Source organism: Xiphophorus couchianus, chromosome 12 (assembly GCF_001444195.1).
Source record: "Xiphophorus couchianus chromosome 12, X_couchianus-1.0, whole genome shotgun sequence".
NCBI classification, from domain to species: domain Eukaryota; kingdom Metazoa; phylum Chordata; class Actinopteri; order Cyprinodontiformes; family Poeciliidae; genus Xiphophorus; species Xiphophorus couchianus.
In genome coordinates this window covers 11,249,421-11,266,630 of record NC_040239.1, presented here as the reverse complement: position 1 = coordinate 11,266,630, position 17,210 = coordinate 11,249,421, and the positions used below count along the sequence as shown (strand labels likewise).

The 17,210-nt window shown below is 35.0% G+C and overlaps 1 protein-coding gene across 5 annotated transcripts in view; it reads right to left on the bottom strand.

Annotated features, from left to right (window-relative positions):
* Positions 1-17,210, bottom strand: part of grid2 (glutamate receptor, ionotropic, delta 2) — a 517,587-nt gene that overhangs the window by 76,061 nt on the left and 424,316 nt on the right. The window lies entirely within an intron of this gene.

Sequence of the window (17,210 nt, the reverse complement as noted above, 5' to 3'; positions counted from 1 at the left end):
TTAGCTAGCTAGAAAATATTATCAGTTGAAGTATTCTAAAAATATGTTTTTAAAACAATGTTCATGAGAAATCCTGAAGATCTAAATTTAACCTTTTTCCCTTAAAAATCTTAGTATTAGGTATAAATATGTATATGTATCGTAGAATTGATTATTATGTCAAGAATTAACTACGGTGTTACTTGTTGGTAAACATGCATCTAGTATACAGAAATAAAGAAATCCATAAATAAAAATCATCTTAACAGCAGGAAATTAACATGTTTTAACTTAAAGTTGACTTACAACATTCTCTCTTTAAAAAGAACATAATATTAGAAGATAAATCAGGTTTATTTGGTTGTAGTGATAATCACCAAGAGTTGATGGAGATAACAAGGTCAGGACAACATCCTTTTTGTTAGGGGTTGATTATGTTACCAGCTAAACAAATGCCAAGTTAGAGTTTCAGGATTTCTTTCTCGCAGTGAAGCTTCTCATTTACACTTGAAAGTACAGAGTTTCTGTTTTGTCAAGACACTGTACAAATTTGCTTTGGTTAAAAATCTGAAACAAAGAGAAAGGTTTGTGTTTATGTTTCTGGATTCTAGTGCAGGCTAGTCGTATCTTTGTGAGCGCAGCTTGGCAGCATCAAAGGAGCCCTGCTTAGTCTGCTCGATATAGCTTTCCATTCTTATTTATGGTTTTTCTCCTCCTCTGCTCCTTCTTCCTCGAGATGAAGAATCAATCTGAATCTTTTGCTCATAAGGCTCACCAAGGATGCTGCAGTTCTCAACTCCTACTTCATCCTAGTCATTCCTGCAGGTTTGAAGTAGAACATTTACCAAGATGTTTATGTGTTTCGTTTTAGTATGTTATACGCCTGTAGGTCACATTGTAGTAAAGTCTACCTGTTAAAAGTTTCTGCCATATTGTGTGCTGTTTCTTAAGTCTAGTGATTGAACTAAAGATAGATGGCTTGTACCTAACTTCAACTGGTACCAGGTGCAAACAGTTGGGTCATTTGCTGTGAGATGATATAAGGAATGTTAAATACAATTATTACCTCTGATAATGTTTTGGTTTTGTCTAAGGTTTAAGCATCCTAAATATCTGAGCTGTGAAGGAATTTAACCCCCAAAACTGAATGCATCTACATGCTCCTGCATGTCAGTAGAGATTTCTTCAGTAGACAAGTCCATGTAATTTGTAGCAATTTTCCAGTTCAAGTTCAGAATATTAAACAGGATGGTGGTAGTTTTGTTTGTTGTATTTAATCAAAAGTATTTTTCATAAATTTTATATATATTTTTCGGATTTCTTTTTACTAATTTAGAGTAAATATAGTAAAAAAGTAAATTAGTATTTACAAATTATTCTCACACACAAAATATTTAAACTTAATTTTCACTAAATCAAGTGTTTTTAACAGGAAACAAGACAGGCATTTCTCAAAAGGTAAGAACAACATGAAAGCTGTATCTAGTTCAACATATTCTGATTTTGTCTACATTTATTTAAAAAATAGTATATTTACAAATATTTATACCTTTCCTAATAATGAGAGGACAAATCTTTATCATCAAACTTTTCTTATATTTGCTGTCCAGTTTTTTAATGTTTCCAATGATATTTGATAATTAATCTAGAAGTTTTCAGGTCAGGTCACTTTGCCATATTCCAAATATTTGACTCCCTCTACTGATTGTCTACAAGATTCAAGCTGAGACTGGACTCATTTACACACAGTCATGTTCGTAAAATTCAAAGAATCTTTAAAGCTGAATCTGTCAGGGGTATGAATAATTATGGAGTTAAGACTACATCTCTCAAACTTTAAGACAGAGATCTTCAGGTTCGGGCATTGAGGGCGGTTGGCTTGTGACTTTAAATGTCTTTGCTTCTACACACCTGAAATAATCAAGTCAATATCAGGACTCTGAAGAGACGACTGCATACTGAGGAGGTAATTCAACCATTTGATTCAAGTGTGTTGGACCAGTACACTGGCCCTTGAAGACTGGAATTGAAGGCCCCTACTTATGGTGTTTCTCGGGCTCACTTGGAAAATCCTTTTTGGTGGCTAACTTTCATTCACATTTAAATGGGAGACATTGATCTGTCAGTTACATACGCGATGTAATTGGTAGATTGACAACTGCCTTTTTCATTCATAGTGATCGACATTGCAAGACCAAAAAAAACTCTTTCCCCCTTTTAGTGACTTGTAACGCTGCCAGTTCTGCTGCTGCTGCTTTTCTCATTCACTTGCTGTGTAATTAGTCTGAATCTAGTTCTCTGATTTTCAGACTAATAGTTAACGTCATTTTTTTTCTGTATTCTATTCCCAAGATGTATTACTATAGTAATATTTGTCTTTTGCAATATTTTAAAATTAATACATATTGAATCTGACAGGTGGTCTTATAATACTGAAGCATCTGTCTATAGCCACTGAGTCATTCTGATTCCTAATAGTCATACTCTTAATTTTTAGACTTTTGTTTCTGTGCTTGTTTCTGTCAAATCTCACAATTGACATGTTTTTGGATTTTATTTGTTTTATATTTTTCCTCAATCCAAAAAATACTAATGATTCCAAATTAGTCTTTGGAATGCCTTCTCCCATTCCAAATGCCTTATCCCAATAAATGTACAGTAACAGTACAGTAACGGTACGGTCCCATCCATCAAATGTCATATTGCACTTGAGGGAACCAAAGTTTAAAATGTAATAAAGTCTTATCAAGTTATAAATGCGCTCACATTTGTCTATTAAGAGGTAGTTGTACAGATGTTCAAAAGAAGCACCAAGAGTCTTTCTCTACTCTTAATTTAGAGGCCAAAATGCTGCGACTAAATTACACTTCATTCTTATACGATGCAGTCAATATAATGAGATAACTGAAAGGCACAACATATCAAAGCAGGTAAAGTATTTGACTTTTTCAATGCTGAAATATTTTCTGTATTAAACTGTATTAAATCATCTCATTTTACAGCCAAAGTGAATCTGTTTTTTACATTCTCTGAATACGAACAAACATTTGAGGCATTTTTTCTTCAAGGATCTTTTGAACAAAAGACGTCTTCAAATTAATACAGTCCATTAGCCTCCAAAAATCTTAAATATGCTCCCAATAATGTTTTAAAAATTGATTATACTTTTTAAATTAGTTATCACATTTTACATTCTGGCCTGAACAACTATAATAGTGAATAAAAACATAATTCACTGGTGCCCAGTTGACAATCCACATTTTCTTATTGTGCAGCAAACCAACAAACCATCAATGCATAGTGACATCAATGCATAGTGACATCGTTGCGCGTGGCAAGCTGTATCATGCTGCTTAACGTAACTGACCCTTCATGGCTCAAAAGTTGTGCCATAAAAAAAAATCATTTTGCATCAGCTAAAGAAAAACTGCTCGTTTTTCTAAGTCTTAACATTTCTACATAAATCAAGTAAAGACGCTTAGTTCCACAAGATGTTTGGTAAACCTATTTGATTTTCTTTCTATTTTAAATGTATACAGGCTTCTTGACTCCTAATTGTATGATGTCACAGTTACCCAACTACATTAGTCAACTTATTTTATATAAAAATGCAGAGGGTTACTCGACAGATCATGCCCCAGAGACTCTTGGATGCCAAAACTAATCTCACAAAGCGATGTGAGCTAGATCTTTAGACGATCTGACTGGCTCCTTACAAATCCTTTCCAACTTCTGAGATTAAAGTAGGCTTGCATTTTTTGCTCAAAACTCTGAAAATTCTTTACCACTAAATGCAAGGTCTCTTCAAAGTTACAGCATCAGACCTGAGTCATTGCTGGATGCAAAACAACTCCAGTGGTTCATTATAGATGTTTAAGGAAGGAAAACATGGCTGGAAAATGTGCTAGTGTCGACTTCAAGTAAGAACCCCTGCATCTTCACCACCTAGTGATGCAAGACCTTTTCAACAACAATTTGGCAATGTTTCTTCAGAGCTCTGAAAAATGTCCATTCGAATGACTTTTTGATTGAATAGTTCAGCAGGAGGTTCACAATTACAAAGGCTACAATGAAAAGCTGCAAGGTTGGAGTCTTGGAGCATTTTAACAGTATTCAGTCTTTACTTTTTTGCCTCATTGTCCTGTCAAACCTTCCAACCTTAGTGTTTCACTCTGTGAACTGGATGGACTTGCCAGACACACAAACAGTATTTGGAGGTCAGAAAACTGCTTGCCCTTCAAAGCTTAAGGAATGGACACAGACACACTCTAAAATAAAGTTATGTCGCTCTGCAATTTTGAAACAGAAACACTGATTCTTTGTATTTTTATGACATGTTTCAAGTTGCAAACACTTTCACATAATAAACTTTGCTAATCATCAATCTTGCAGACAATGAAGGCCATTTTTTATGCCACAGGAGTCTGCAGATGTCTTCTCAAATGTTTATAGTCCATCAAACTCTGAATCAAAGGAAGGAGGCTGTTCAAAGCAACATCTCATTAAATAAGGTTCTTCTTCCATATCATGGCAATGACTCAAGAATCAAAACCACAATACTTCAATGTTTTGCTGTATTTACTTAGATTAGAAAGTCGAGGATGAAAAAAGTCAAAGAAAAAAAACATCCCTTAGACAAACGAAAACCATGTAAGGTAATGTAACTATGTTGTGCATATTATTTGAATTTCAGTAATCACAAACGCACGGTGGCACAGTTGGTAGAGCTGTTGCCTTGCAGCAAGAAGGTCCTGGGATCAATTCCTGGCCCAGGATCTCCCTGTGCATGCGTGGGTTCTCTTTGGGTACTCCGGCTTCCTCCCACAGTCCAAAAACATGACTGTTAGGTTAACTGGTCTCTCTAAATACTCCCTAGGTGTGAGTATGTGTGTGCATGGTTGTTTGTCCTGTCTGTTTCTGTGTTGCCCTGCGACAGACTGTCCAGAGTGAACCCCGCCTCTCGCCCGGAACGTTAGCTGGAGATAAGCACTGGCAGCCCTCCTGACACCACTAGGGACAAGGGTAAACCCTAAAATTTATTTATTTAATTAAAATTTCAAACAACTGGATGCACTTAAAAACCATGTATGACTTTCCTTTCACATAGTTGAGCCCTTCTTGGTAATACTTTGTCACATAAATACTTAACATATACTGAAAGTTGGCTAAAACATTGTTTTAAAGTGTTTTCAATGTGTGCTCAATAACTATATTTACAAGCAATTAATAATAATCTATGAATCATTAACTGCTGAACTTAAATGATGAACTAATGTGTCTAAATCTAAAATAAAACTAAAAGAAAACACAAAACAAAACAAAAAAATAGCTTTTGATTCAGTAACCAGCAGCCTTTGATGATAACAAAATTTCTCCTTTTTGTTTTTTTGAGAAATCTTCCGATACACCAACAACACTTCAGCCTCACAAATAGAAAATAATATTTTTAAAAAGCAATGTACCAGTGGCAATTAGCAGAAAACCTGGCATGCAGCAATTCAATTAGCTGAAGCATAGTTCATTTCCCAGGTCCTGCATGAAGTCGTTGCAGAAATTTTTTTGACCTTGTAAGGACCACTTTTCCGCCGTAGTTGTTAATTTTTCAAGCCATTATACTAGCGAAAAAGGAATGAGTGAAAATAATCATTTTTGGTTGCACATAGCTGCTGGAGGCACACCATAAAAGGCCCAGTGTGGTAGAGTACAAAGGCACGCCACACCTTTAAAATTTGTATCTTTCTAAAAGTAGAATAGAAAAGAATAGAATTCAACTTTATTGTCATTGCATTGTCACAAGTACAAGCAACGAGATGTAGTTTGCATCTATCCAGAAGTGCTCTACGAGATATAAATATTTATTTACAGATGTACAAGACTATGTATGTATGGACTATAAGGGGTTATAGCAAGAGATATAGATATTGTGTATAAAAAGCTGAAATATATACATATCCAGGAATGTAAACTTGTCATATGTGGAGAACAGTACTGCTATGTAACAATAAAATATCTCTGGTATATATAAATGAAGACCATATCTTTACCACTATTGGTTCTCTTATAAGATAGAATAAAAGGAAGTTAAACACACACCTTTGGAAAAAAAAAATGTCAAGAGACATTCTTCTGCAAGTGTGTTGGGAAACCTCAAGAAACAGAAATGAAAAGAGTTGTAGACTTCTACATGTTTGGTGTGCTAAAATATTCCATAAGCCAACTCTTCAGCATCAAACACAGTCACTCTATCGTTGCCTGCCTCCCCTTTTCACATCATCTTGGTGCCTTGCTTCATATCTTACTACCTTCTTCTTCTGCCTCTCCCCTCTTTTCTGCACCCTTGTTGACATTCAGCAGTGAAGGTAGCTGCAGATGAGTGCAGCTTTGAAGCCAGCCAAGCAGTGGGCACATCCAGGAGAGTTTTATATATGTGTGACTTTCTTGTAAAGCTTCAAATCTCATCACTGAGCAAGAACCGCCACTGCCACAGATTATACCCTCTACCGTCTGATGACTTGCAGGAATCCTTATTTATTTATTTTTTTACCATCAATTTCTTCTCTAGCACCTCAATCATGCTCGACCGCTGGTGTCCCGGTGATTATAAACAACTTGGAAGAGACATATTACAGTGCCAGAGCTGGAGTGAAGAGGGAAGAAGTACGAGAATAGAAAAGGGGAGGAGGAGGACGGAAGGGGGCATGCATCCCTCCTCCAGCAGCTCTCCAGCCTTCTGCTTTTCAATCTCTTCATTGTATGTGTGCCGCCTCTAATACCACTGGCTATCAGCCAAAGCTGAGGGGGATTTTCCATGTGGTTAGCAATTTTTTCAAGCCATCAAGTGCCGCCATTAAAAGAATCCGGCAGGCCAGTGAAGATGAGGATTTGAGCTGAGAGGCATGAAGTTTCTGATTCAGAGATGTGCAAAATTGTATCTCCTCTTGCAGCATGCTTTCTAATTTCCTATAAGAACTTTAGACCGTGCATATGTTCACAGTTACGGATCAAACAACTAGGGGTGACTGAATTGGATGATATATACAGATTGCTAAGACACTAAAGTAAGTCCTTAGTTCATGAAATGTGGAAAATTCATTAACAATATCAATATCATTATCCATCCATCCATTATCTTTTACGCTTTTCCTAGTGGGGACGCGCGGGGTGCTGGTGCCTATCTCCATAGGTCAACAGGCGAGAGGAGGGGCAAATCACTACTAAAGGACAAATGGCACATGTTTTAGAGATAGAAAACCAAAAACAGATTGTTCTGAAGTTCTTTTCAGACACTGAAAGCTCTTAGGTTCTTGCTGTTAAAACTTGGACAGCCAGGGCACATAATAGTAATTTTTATTTTTAATTTCTTTCAAGGCTTCTTTTAATATTGAGCAATTTGCAAATTAAATTCAACAGCAGATGAAGTAGACAAGAGTACAAAAAGAGATGGAGAATGGAAGGGGCAAAAGGAAGAAAATATGTAATGAATGTAAGAAATGTGGTTATACAGCAGTTCAATGTGGTCATAACATATACTTTTTTTAACCATAAGGCCACTACATAATATTTAAACAAACTAAGAATAATATGTCTAACTTCATATTTGCAGAGTCACCTTGTTTAGAATATGTTCAAAACATCTAGGGGTGCAGTGTGTTTAACATAATTATGAACTTCAAAATTAGGTCCACTGGGGGAAAAATGTTTGAGAATGTACAAAATCACTCTTATGGGAAACTGAGGAGGCGTTTTGCATTTACCAATGTTAACTTGTGCAAATAAGCTAAAAAAAGAAACTTAAAAAACGAAAATGTAAATAATTTCACGACTTAGTATTGCTTTAAAAAGTGGTAGTATTAGTGTGTTTGCAAAGAGACATGGTGTAAGCATAAAATAAGAAAAAATCTCTGAGTTTGTGTATTTGTTACCTTAAAAAAGTATCATACTTTGAATAGAGGCAAAAAAAAACAAAACAACAGAATGTGTGTCATTGTATTTATTAGCTTTCAATGTAGCTAGAAAGAGAACTTTCTGAATTGATTTTTCAAGAAGGCTACTGTTGGATTTCCTTCATTTTGAACTTGAAATTATGCTTGCAAATATGTCTGTTTGAAATTCAACCACTTTTGAAAGCTGATTCACACACAGTTACTCATTTTTATATTCACAAAAATACTTGAAAGAATAACATAGCTGGATGATTTTATTTGTACATACAGACCCCAGACTTCAGTAAATTATTCTCAGTAAATTGTTTTTTCTTTAATTAACATGGTCAATTAACGAAAAAAGCTGTCTATTTCTATCAGGCAGATATGTTTTTTTAATATATTAAATCCAAGGGCCCACATTTAGTCTTGGACTTTTCAAAGTGGTATTAAAACTATTTCCTTTTCTCCCCTTAGAGTGACCAACTTGCATCATCGTCACTTGCAAACATTTATCAACATGATTCACTTCTCACTCCCTGAAATGCATAAAAAAACAGCAGCCAGTAAAGTTTGAGGCTGCGGCAGGTGATAAACCTAACTCTATTGCCAATGTATGAATGCTTGTGAGCATATGTACTTTAGTGTGGTAAGTTCCCACTGTCCTTGCAGAATAGCTAAATGCTAAAACTCCTTCACTAAATGGGCCTCTCGAGGTGTTTTTGTGTGTGCTGATTTATGTACGCATCATATGCAGAAAGTGCTTGACATTGGATTTGTTAACGAAAGTCTGGCTTTCGTCTTTCTCCGCGTTGCCTCATCAGCGCTTTTCCCTCCTTTTCATGATTGTTAGGAACATGAAAATGATGAGATCAGCAGATATTTCTTTGAGCATATTTACTGAGCATATTCTCCTGCTCACCTCCCATAAATGGATCAATACAAACCACGTAGCATGCAAGGGTTACAAAAGCTGAGAGGAAGCCAACGCTACTTGTGTGTGTTTCAACTGTTAAGTGGCAGTATTTTTTTTATGTTCTTGTTCTTCAAGGGGATAAAATATGGAGCAAAATTAGTTGAAATCATGACAATTCCTCAAGAAAATAGATCATTAAAGTTGTAGGTCATTACAAACTGACATTGAATAAATGTAATCCATCATAGATTGGAAACACTGAGTAATTCTTTCAGTCCTGCAACATTGTGTGTGGTACACAATCAACATTTACATGCTGTTTCAGAAAGAAATGCCATAAAGTCTCAAAGCAAGGCACAAAATCAAGAAAAGTAGTTCAAAATAAATCTATTGAATAGGCTATGGTGTTTGAAAACAGTAGTACAACCTCATTTACTGTTGGTACATAATTAAATCCAGTCAAGTCTATCTCTAGCTAAAAGCAAAAGATTGGACACATATAAAGAATAACTACTAAGGTTTACTTTCCATGAGTGTTAGAAATTAATAAATGCACTTCAGCTGACTGGAGAGTTGCTGGTAACAACTTGCTCCATGTAACCTATAAGAAGCTTAACTGCTGTGGGATGTCAAACTGGTCATTCCCTAATAACCTCATTTAAAATGTAGAAATACTGATGGTATTTCAGTGAACATAATCAGTTACAGAAAACTTTAGAAAACAGTAGAGAGCAAAAGGTGGAGAAATGCATCTCAGACTATTTCAAATCCTCCTCTGCTGAAGTGATTCTAAAGAGCATCAAAACAAGGAGGTCGCTGCAAAATTGGACTGAGTGCAGATGTTTATCTCGCACTGTAGTTTATAGATGGACATTTTGTTTTATATAAAAGGCAAAAAAAATAAAAACGTGTTTTACAGAAAAAAAAACAACGTGACTGATGAACAAATCCAAAGGACTATTTGTAGATGCCTTAAATATTTCCATTAGTACTGTTTTGGGGACAAAAACAATACTGATGGCTTCATCCTAGGTTGGTTCTCTACTTATGAAGTCTGCATTTTGTACTTTTTTATTCAAAATGTTTAAATTGGCATATTTAATAGCAACATAATACTTGCAAAAAGAAGTTAACATTTTCATATTTACATTTATTGTTCAGTTGTAATACTGTAATACTAATAATGTCTGTTCACACTGTTGCCTATGCATGATTTTTATCTGATAATTCAGTTTTTTTTATTTGATAAATGATTTCTTGTTTTAGATTGTTGCAATGCGTTCAATGTGTATTTATCTTGTATACAGCATGCATCTCATTTAGGTTTTTGAAAAAGCAAATTTATATAAAATTGTTTTAAACCAATCTAAATATTTTACCCAACTTTAAGGAATCTACTTGATTGAAAAAAGCAACGAATCCTACAAACTATAATTCACGACGTAAGTTTACAGTTTACTAAAATACAGAAAGTCTTAAGTTAATTACCTAAGACTTGAACTAAGAAAAAGTTATTTTATTTAGTTTTAAAATGTACTAAAGTACAATGTGATGTCAAACTGAACACTGCTGTAGTAGCTTAAAATACTACATATGAAGTCACTATAGAATAAAGGTAATTTTAGCTGCTTTGCCTTAATTGCTATGAGCAAAACATAACTGACCTTGACAAGTTCACAGTCCCATCTCTCACATCATGTCAAACTATAGTTGCATGGACACACATGCAAATTACACTGTGGTCTCATTACAGGTGATTGGATTCAAAATGTGTGCCGTTCTATCACACGAATAAGACCAGGCCTCCCTTAGTGCAACTTCTGACAGACGGCTCTCTCAGCAATTTTCCCTCGACTGGTACAAAGTGTGCAAGTGTGTTTCCCCTTGTGCATACACTCAAGTCTATGGGTACGTGTGCACCTTCTAAGACCTTTCATTTGATAGTGATTGTGTTTGATTCGCTCATATTCAATTTTAACAATGTCATCCTCAATATTTCACACCTCATGACCCACATTCTGTACCCCCACCCCGCCTCTTCTTGCTGTCCCACCTCCCCAACTTCCTGCTTTATTCATCCTGTCGGTTTTGTCAAGGACAGTGTGTACACACTCACTTTGGAAGTTTTCAGAGACTTGCAGCTTGCTCTGCAATGAAATTAAAACATTCCATTATGCTGTGTATCCCTAAATGTCTGGCAGTTTAGCATGTTTATCCTCATTTTTGCAAGAGTGTATGTGGCTGGAATATACATTTGAGCATAAATTTAGTGCTTTTCCAAACAGGGTTTTATTGTCACCTAGCAAGTTTTGATTAGCATATTGGATATTGCCTATTGCCTAATGTGTTTTCTTTTAAGTCAGCGCACATTAAATACATCCAAGGCCACAACAAAGGGAGTTTTCTCCTGAAAGAATGTAAATAGACTGTATGCGCATTTGTATTTGTGAACATCTAACTTGGACTATATTTTGCAAATATCAAAGTACCTTTTCTCTGAGATACAGTAAACAAAAGGAATACATCTTCTGAGCATTGATCCGAGTTTGAGCACTCTGATTTTTTTTGTTGTCATTTTTAAAATTCTTTTTATAAAGTATGTTAAGAGAAGACTGCAGTTTGGTTTAAAATACAGTCTTCCAAATACCTGCATCCCCTTGACTAACTGTCAGTATTTGACAAGCTGGTACTTTCGCTAAAGAAACATGGATATTATATTTATCTTTGCTTTGCAGCAACATAAAGTGTCAACTTTTTTATCCAAGTGACTGGGCTGGCACATTAGTGAGTCATTGTTATTCATCCGTGATTTTCACACTGGTTTGGAAAAACATCTTATTTTGCTCTCCTATCTTCAAAACAACATTCAAAGTTTGCCTCCCACTTTCTTGACACTACATCCCCATCAGCTCTCTTGGTGTAAATAACTGTTGGGTTTTCTAATGATTAAAGCCATATAATTTCAATTGTTGAAGCATAAAATGGTTTTTTGATAAGAGTTGTTGTGAAATATGCAGGAAGTCATTAATGTTTTCAAAGGCTAAAAGCCTTGACTCTTTCTTTACAAGCTTGAATGCCTAAGTGCATTTTCTCACGTCTGATTAATCATTGAAATGTTCTCACCTGTTCAACACAAAACAATAACGTGCAAAAACCAGAGTCCACAAGTTTTTTTTCCTGTTATTTTCCGTTGTCAATATTACTTATACTACAATAGACGTAAACCAACTAAATCTAAATGGAAATATAAATACTTTCCTTATATATATATTTTTACCTCCTTAGAAATATTCTTATTTGTATAATAAGAGTATAAATAGGTCTTTAGAAATTTAGTTGAATTAATGGACACAAGAATTAAAGGTGATATAGAGTGACATCATACTAGTTTACTCATGATAATATCTGATTTCTGGTAAATCAGATATGATCATATCTGATTTACCAGATTAAGATTATTTCAATCTTAATGAAATAATCTTATTTCATTAAGATTATGTCAAGTTGAGAAGAAATGTGTAGTCAGTAAAGATGTCAAAAAGTCTCAATGAAAAACTAGTTGGGTTAAAAGGTACACTGTAAAAAAAGTCTGTAAAATAAACAGTAAAAATCTGTGAAATCATGACAGAAAAATTTTGCAAAGAAAAACACAATGATATTTTGTTCATTTAACAGTATGATGTTGTATAATGTAGAACCGAAAATTATTGTAAATTTTAAAATAGAAAATTGCAAATAATACTGTATTTTGTTGTGGAAAACACACATTTTGTATGTTTAATGGAAAAAGTTGTATCCTTCACAACATTTTTACATTTCAGCAGTGAAAAAGTAACATTTACATTCTGTGATTATTAAATCCAAATGAATTGGAAGCTAGCTTACCATTTTTTTTGCTAGGGAGAAGTAAGTTTGGGCTTCCCTGTTTAAGCTGTTGCCCCAACTCCAGATAAGTGGAAGATGGATGGATGGATGGACAATGAAATAAATGAATAAATCAATAGATTTGGAAATTAATGTGGAATTACGTAATTATGATTCCACATTGTTTACTTCCAATTTTGTTTACTAGTTATCTATTTATATTCACTTGTGTTTTTCCACTTCTTTAGATTGTCATTTCCTCTTTAATTCATTTACTTATTCTTTGTCAATTTTGATTGGATCATTTCTTCATATTTCACGACTAACGTGGAGGAAACACCTGAATCAACAAGGAAGTCATGTACTTGCTTATTGGTACATGTATTTTATTTTATTTTATTTTTTTTGCTAACACTGGATTTTTTACCTTCACCGTTGCCATTATAAGCTCAAAGTTTGGCTACTGCAAGAAAGACAGAGATCACCGCTTTGTGCTCAACTTCTCCCATTCGCTCGACAGCGCGGTCTGTTCTGCTCTCTGATTGGTCCGCTTACCTGGCGCCTGAAAGCTGTTTTGAACAAGTTCGTTCAACGGTTCTCATCTCAGAAGAAGCTGAATTGTGCTCAAACCTCGACAAAGAAAAGAACGCTGTTTGGACCTCGTCAGCTTTCAGCAAATGTAAGTTAAGCTTTATTTTCTTCAAACGTAAAAGGCACGGTAATTTGTGTTTCTGGGGAGATTAAATTTTGTTTTTAAGGCGTCATATTGCTTCTTGGAACAATATGCAGTCGAATCATTTTTTGCTACACCTGCAACACGTGTAACTTTTTGGGTAGGTTGAAATTGTTTAAACATGATTACATGTACGTTTTGCTGTAAAACACTAGACTCATTGAGGGGCTATGTGTTGCATTGCAGAGTGCACAGAAACGAGCCCAGTTGTGTATTCAAATGCCTCGGCACAGAATGTAAGCGGACATTTTGTACATATGCAACGTTTAAAACTCATTTTTACCGAGTTCACAACGTGGCTTCACAACCCGAATTAGCCAAAGCCATTGTTGCTAAATTGAAATGCACCATTTCATTGTGTGGGCACCGAAGCCAAACTGTGAAAGAAGTCGTTGCTCATTTAAAGGAGCATATAATGGAGGGGCGGCCTGTAGCATGTCCAGTAAAACATTTAAGGATGTACATGACTAAAAAGTGTGAATCAGGCACGATATTTTGTTTGACACTAAGTATGAGTCTCTTTAATTTGTACATAGTTGAATACATGTTATATTACGGTGATCTTGTTCTTTTACCATTATTTTGTCTGATTTTATTCCAGAAATGGCTGAGCAAACATTTTTACGCAGCGCTATCAGTGAAGTGTTGCCCGATCTTGCAGAGGCTTCAAAAGACATTCTCGAGGAGACTTTACAGACAATTGGAGTAGAAACGTATGATGACTTCCAGTTCATTGTTGAGGAAGACTTGCTGTCAGCATTAAGACCAATTCAAGCCAGAAAGGCACTTGCTGCTTGGAAATTCAGACGTAAGTAAAATTGTAGAAAAGCAAAAATCAACCATTAAACACTGATATTCATATTCAGTTCTGATAACTTATTTGTTTTTTTGTGTTTTTGAAGGCCGGACCCCTGAAACCAGCAGGTCCTCAAGTAATGCATCACCAGATACTCCTCCATCAGAGCAGTCATTGTCCCAGCTAAGTGTCTCATCAAACTCCTCCAGCAGCAACCAGACATCTGCAGCAGACTGGGTGGACACCTTTGAGATACCATGGGAAAAGTTCTCAGAAGAACTGATGCAGGCATTAGAGAGAGGTAAACGGCCAAGTCCAAAAATGAGGAAGGAGATGGTCAGGATTGTGGTGTCTGAAATGATGCAAAAAAGTTCTTACTTGGATAAAAGGAGTTCTACAGAGGTTGCAAAGAAGATGGTGGCAAAATATCCAAAATCTCTACAAGACGTTATCGATGGAGATGTCATTGGCCCTGGCTATCATTCACTCGTCAAACAACTTCAATATCGAATTGACAACGTGAAGCGATCTACAATGCCTAAAATAAGAAAGAGAAAGCGCTGCTCTGAAAACTGACACAGATGAAATTCTTCAGGAACAGAGAGCTGCAATTCAGGACACCTATGGGTGTATCAACTGGAATGTAAAATTCCTTCCTCTTGGAGAAACTGCTGAAAGTCAGCAACAGAAGAAGGACAAGCTCAAGATGATGTCTCTGCAGAAGGAGGCCAATCCTGAGGAGATGAAACAATTACTGAGGACAACTTTCTACTCACAGCACAAAGATATTAACCAGGGGAAAAGCATTCAAGATGTCTTGGAAGCCTGGCCTGTTTTATTTCATGACATTGGGATTGCTGTACACTACAAGGAACTTACTGGACTTGGATTGAAGGAAACCTTCATGAGGAACATGGATATGAAGGGAAGAAGACTGCTGAACTACATGAACACTGTTTGTGTGAACAAAAACAAAAGGTTTTTCCAGGCTCAGAAAAAGTTGAAGATGTTAAGGGGAGAACTGGACGGTTACTCTGAAGATGTTAAAGAGCTGATGCTCCTACTTCTCTGCTACTTCAATGAAAATGAAGAAGCAATGTTCTTCTGTGTGGAGGACACATGCCTAGCTGAAGAAGTACAGATGGAGAATGTCTCCTTGACTCCCACTATCATTGTGTGTGGTGAGTTCCTTTTTGTTTTTCCAGTTTCTTTGACCTGTTGTCTTTTTTGTTGTCTTGTCCCCTTTCTTTGCCCTTTTGTCCATCTGGCATTTTGTTTAATATTGTTTTTTTTTTGTGTTTTTTTTTCAATTATTTTCTTATGCTTTTACTATACTAATATTTTTTTTTGTACTTTTTACTTAATTTGTTATTTTTCATATAAATATCATTGTTTTGTTGTATCAGGAGTCTAAATTTGTTTGTTCTTTCTCCTTAGGTCAATCCTGCTTCCATGCTAAACGATTCATGCTGAGTGTGGATCAACAGATTGGAAACAACAACATCTCCTGTTTTATTTCTGCCCTCTGCATGATGTTTGGGAGCTATTATTGTTTTAGTTTTAACATACATTATCCATCGGGGCTGGCGTCTACACTGGAGTTTCTGCAGAGGTATAAGTTGTTTTCTTGTTTTTTTTTTAATTGTAGGGAGTTAAATTTGACTTTTGACAACTTTTATATCTTGAATAAAATGTTTATTTCTTTGTGAAGCACATTTTGATGTAGTTTTCTGTTTGTCCTCTTTATCTTAAGGTGTTTCTTCTCAATCAACCCAGACAAGGGCAGTAAGGTGGAAGAAACCCGTAAACTCAGACTGCGTGTGAACCCCCGTATACTCACCTTGATCCAGGAACTTTCGGATCATGAGTGGCGTGATGTTTGAGAAAGGACTAAAGTCAGTGAGTTATCAAGACGGTGTTTAATCTTAACAGAGCTGAATAGATTTGTAAATGTATGTTGCATCTCACACCTTGTCTGCTGAAGTTAAAAAAGTTGAAAAGACATATTTATATTTGTTCAGTGGCTGAATTTTGCTCCATGTCAGAAAGGACAAATGAGAATTTCATTGAAAATATGTTTTCAATTAAAATGTTTATTTGTTTCTAAAAAAAAAATTGAATTATCATTATAGATACAGTTTATATTGGGCTTTCTTGTGTTTTAAATTTGCATTTAACTGGTAAATGTTTGTTGAAATTTGATGTTTATAGATATTTGAAAATAGAATTGTTTCTAAAAAAGAAAAACCTTTGAAGCAAACAAACATTATTATTAAAATGTATACTGGAAATAGAAATGTATTGTATGTTATAATCTTCAAGCCCCCCCTCCAAAAAAAGGGGGGTGAAAGTTGGTTCTCATACTGTTTCTGATAAAGTTAAAAAGGTTGAAGAAATTTATATCTATTCAGCAGGTGCATTTGCTTCATGATGTTCAGAAAAGACAAATGAGAAAATAAATATTTCAAAGGCATGTAAGTGTATGTTTATTTTTTTAAGATTATCATAGATACAATTTATATTGGGCTTCCTTGTGTTTTAAAGTTTCCTTTAAGTGGAAAATGTTTGTTGAAATGTGATGCTTATAGATATTTAAAAATATAATTATTAGTAAAAAGAAAAAAAATTAGAGCAAATTTCTGTTTTTCAGAAAGTATTAATAAAATGTTTTAAATTGACATTTTAACAGTTTTAATCTGTTATTTAAAGGTATTTTATCAGTAGGACTAAATTAAGTTTTTTTGTACAACAAACAAAAACTGGGTAAATCTTACTGGAAAAAAGTGTAAAATAACAGCATTATTATGATAATTCATCAGAAAAAGTTGGTTAAAATTACTTGATAAAACTGTTTTATTACAAAAATAACCCTTTTCAAATCACAGTAAAAATTTGTGCAAAACTATGGGAAAATCTGTTCATTTCACAATTTAACACTGTTGTAATTACTGTTTGGTCAGTAAAACAGTTTACATGTTCACTGTGTTTTCTACAGAATTA